The sequence below is a fragment of the Lygodium microphyllum genome, chromosome 15, assembly GCF_053477565.2.
Source record: "Lygodium microphyllum isolate KBCC chromosome 15, Lygodium_microphyllum_v1.1.10, whole genome shotgun sequence".
NCBI classification, from domain to species: domain Eukaryota; kingdom Viridiplantae; phylum Streptophyta; class Polypodiopsida; order Schizaeales; family Lygodiaceae; genus Lygodium; species Lygodium microphyllum.
In genome coordinates, this window is record NC_141149.1 from 114,728,786 (window position 1) to 114,733,144 (window position 4,359).

Consider the following 4,359-nt stretch of genomic DNA (forward strand, 5'->3'; position numbering starts at 1 on the left):
GATATACATATGATCCAGTGACCTCAATACTCCCTCCTGCTGCCATGAAAATACTCTGTCTGCGTATCTGAGTTGATGTATGGAATATAAGAACCTTGGTTTTACCAAGGTTCACTGTCATGCCTCTCTGTATGCAAAAATCATCCAATGCTAATAAATGCTGCTGTAATCCCTGAGCTGAATCTGAGACCAACACAATGTCATCTGCATATAGTAAGATATGAACTGTGGCTCCACTGAGATCTATACCTCCACCGGCTCGTTGTTGAATAAACTCTGCTATCTCATCAATGTATAGCCCAAATAGAGTCGGTGAGAGTGGGCATCCTTGTTTCACACCAATGGTGCTCACAAGGGGATCTGATATACCTCCCGGACATCTGACTCTGCCAATAGCCCGCTCATATAGTGCATAAATACCCCACATCATGTCATCATCCACCCCCAGATCAAGTAGGCGTCTGAAAAGCCTCTCTCTCGGAACCGTGTCAAAGGCTTTGCGGAAATCCACAAAGCAACAATACAATCTCTATTTCTTCACTCATGTCTGGTCGATCAGACAATGGAGAGTGAAGATGTGGTCTATGGTAGAAAATGCCCCTCTGAACCCTGCCTGTCCGGGTGCGCACATGCACTCTCTCTCTGCCAGCGTGCTAAGCTCCTCCTCCATCACCGTACCATAAAGTTTGGCCAAAACTGGCCCAATCATGATGGTCCTATACGTGTTAGGATCCATAGGATCCCCTGACTTGTGGATAGGTACAATGGTGTGCTCTGTCCATGAGTCAGGGAACCCCTCAGACAATGCACGGTTGAAGAGGTGAGCAATGAATGGAGCCAATGTGTCTCTGCCATATATAATATGCTCTGCCTGAAGATCAAACTGGTCTCGAGCGCGGCCATGCTGTAACCGTGAGATAGCATGTTTCACCATACTAGTGGTGAAAAAGGATGAAATACCCGGTCTCGGTGTACATGGTGTGGGTATCAGCGGCTGTGCGGGTACATGATATAAACTCTGTGCATATCCATGCCATACTGCAGGGTCATGCATCGGTGTGGGTGAGCGTGGTTCTCTGATCTGCCTCCATGCCTCTGCACAATCTCTGCTCATGAGAAGGTGGTATATATCCCAATATCTCTCCTCCTCCCATTCCCACTTTTTACAGCGGGTCAAGCGGTGCATGCGTCTCTGCGCCTGTCTGTGTGTGATCTCTCCTCTGGCCTCCAAATCCCGTAGCTGTCGACATAGATCTCTGCACTCATCATCATACCACCTGTTTTGTGGCATGGTACCGGTCTGAGGGGGGTGCGTGTATGTGTGATGTGGAAAACTGAGTGTAGCAGAATCATGCAGAATGCGTGTGATATCAGTGGTCAGTGTATCAAGGGGTGCGTATGGATCAAGTGACGTGATGTGCTCCTCCAGATGCTGTGAGTAAACATGTGAGAGCTCACGAGTGAAGTGTATGGTAGTATGTATGTGGGGTATGATATCTGCAGGTGGTGATGGTAATGAGGTGAGGAGTGAGAAACTGAGAAAGGTGTGATCGGCACTGAGTGGAAGTCTCCCAAGGCCAAAGGACTCGATAGTATGCATCCCATCGATCGGTCCGAGTAGATAATCTACAGTACTCTCGCCCCCCCCATGTGGGAAGCATGTAAGACCTCCTGAATATGGCCATCATTCCATCCCGTTATAAATAACGAGATGATGTCTACTACCAAGCTCAAGTAAATGCCCTCCATACCCTGTGGCGTCTGGCCCAGTATCTGCTGACTCCCGACTGATCCCCAACTCCTCAGGGTCTAATGCTCTCATGATCTCTGGCTGCTCCATATCAAAACTCTCACACTGTCGGCTCTGTGTGCGCCCGTTGAAGTCCCCCATAAGGAAGACCTCACCCAAACTAGAATACATAATAATGTCCTCTGAGAGCTGTGAATAAGGGGAGGGGGAATCTCTGGCCTGAATATCACCCTGCATAGTAGCATATTTGGACCCTCGTGGTGAAAAGTAGCATACTGCTATATAGATCCATCTCTCATCTGATATCTGCACTTTGAGCCATATGTAACTGGCCTCCTCATCTCGTCTCACTAACTGGATATGTCTCTGTATTCCCTGACGGAATAGAACTGCCACCCCTCCTGAGCCCCTAGATGTACTCTGCCTAGTAGTAGCCCGGTATGCAGATACCCACTCAAATCCTGTAATGCGTGGAAGCCCTCTCTCTAGGCTCTTATGTGTCTCTGTGAGGCATATAACATCATGGTCGGGTAAAATCTCCTCAAGTCTGTCCGGTCGTGACCATAGGGAGCTGTTGCAGTTCCAAACTGCCACACGTATCGGGATCTCCTGTACAGTCCTCTGCCCCGTCTCATAGGCCACGCCCCCCTATTTGGTGGGGCGTCCATCTATAAAAATCCGGCCATCTCGATAGAAGGCCTTACGGCCTTCTCTACGTGCTTGGAGTATCTGTGGCATGCATGCTCGTCTGTGTGCAATCTGCATCTGAGTCAGGTCCTCATCCATGAAGATGGGAGCCCCAGTCATCCCTCAGAGCAAAATCCGCTTCCGAAAGAAAGCGGCTCTGTCCTTCGGTGTGCTCATATGTAATATCAGAGCTCTGACCTTGGTAGTATCTCGTCCTGCACGCCATGCCTGAGTAAAGGGCATGCTCGTGTACCCTAGTCGGGTGCATAGCCCGCGTGCGTCCTCCTCCGGAGAGGCCCCTTCGGGAAGCCCGGTAATACGCACGTTCAATCTACGCGCGTTCCTAAGCCTCTCCTCCTCTAAGGTCTCCTAAACCCGGACTACCTCCTCCTTTTTATTTTCTTCCTGGACCTCCTTCTTAATGTTCTTCTTCACTACCTCAATCCACCCCTCCTTATTCCCTTCTAATTCTTCCTTCATGTTTGCTTTGATTTTTTCCTCCCATCCCTCTCTCGAAGCCTCAACTTTGGTTTTAATGCATACCTGGAGGTCCTCTTGGCATTCCTTCGTGATAGCCTCTCGGAGGTCCGCTTTGAAATCCGTGTCCTCTCTTGCCTCCCGTAGATGTGACACTTCCGTTTGTAGCTTGTCTAGGTCGGTTTTGAGATCCCTCTTCTCTTCCGTGAGTGTCTTCACCATCTCCTCCAGTCGCCGGATCCTCTCATGGAGCCAGCGGGTTTCTTGGTTCAAGGCATTATCTGCATCCTTCTTGATTTTAACTATGCTATTGATTTTAGAGTTCTCTTCCACTTTAGTTGTGATGCTTATATCTTGTTTCTTAGTTGAGTTGATTGGTTTGGTTGCAACTAGGGGGTTATGACTGTTTGGGTTCCATTTCGAAACTATGGAAGTAATAGCTACCATTTTGGTGGGTTTGGGAATGTTAGCAATTAAGAATAATTGCTTACTCAAGTCCTTTGATTGCTTGGAAATATTCTAGGACTTAGTGGTTTTCGGTGTTCCTTTGACCATGTATTTGGCTTCTTGTAATCTTGCATTTAGTTGTTCTTTGTTTTTCCCATTAAGATTCATTTTGATGGCTTGAGTACTAAGTAATGGATTGAGGCTACTACTATTATGTGTCCCATTTTTGCTTAGGTGATGAAGGTTCTTTAGACTTAAGAGGCATTCTACATTTGGGTGACTAGGAACTGTGTTGCATGTCAACACTTGATGGTTCTATCATCTCTCTTTGGATTTTCTCTTTTGGACTGAGCATTATCACTAGGATGTTACTATTTCGTTTCCTCCTTTTAAGTGGATAGTTTCTCAAACACCTTCGATTTTTCTTATGAGTTGGAAACTCTTTCAAGCCATTATGCTTCAAAAGATACATTTTCTTATATCTTCTTCCAATAGATAAGCACTTGCTTTTTGGTGATTGGCCTAGGTAGTTCTGAATCCTTGCTAAACTTGGCCATTGTCTTGGTTTTAAATTTAGGTCTAGTTCTCTTCTTATTTGAATTTATTTAGGCTTTGGTCATAGTTAGTGGAGGTGATTGTGTGGGTAGTCTAGGCAACTATATCCATTGACTTCCCACATAGTATTCTTGAGCCTGTAGTAGGGCGTTGGGGACCCATCACTACTTTTTGTTAGATCTCTATTGACACTTGCGATTGTAGTCCCTTGACTTGCCCTCAATCTCCTCTTTAACCTGATTGGAGCCTTGAAATATCTAGTCTTGATAGGCTTGGGGGCTATTATAGTACTCTTAACACTATTAATTATCTTGTCTATCCCAAAAGGAATTGTATTGAGTGGATTTTGTTTTTCCTTTTGTGCTTTAAGAAATACCTCCATTATTTATATAGTATCCTCACTAGATTTTGTGTTTGACTAGGAGGTTGATCTCTTGCCTTTT

The 4,359-nt window shown here is 46.0% G+C and overlaps 1 pseudogene; it reads right to left on the reverse strand.

Moving 5' to 3' along the window:
• Positions 1-2,398: 2,398 nt before the first annotated feature.
• On the reverse strand, positions 2,399-2,917 carry LOC148024939 (uncharacterized; annotated as a pseudogene).
• Positions 2,918-4,359: the final 1,442 nt, after the last annotated feature.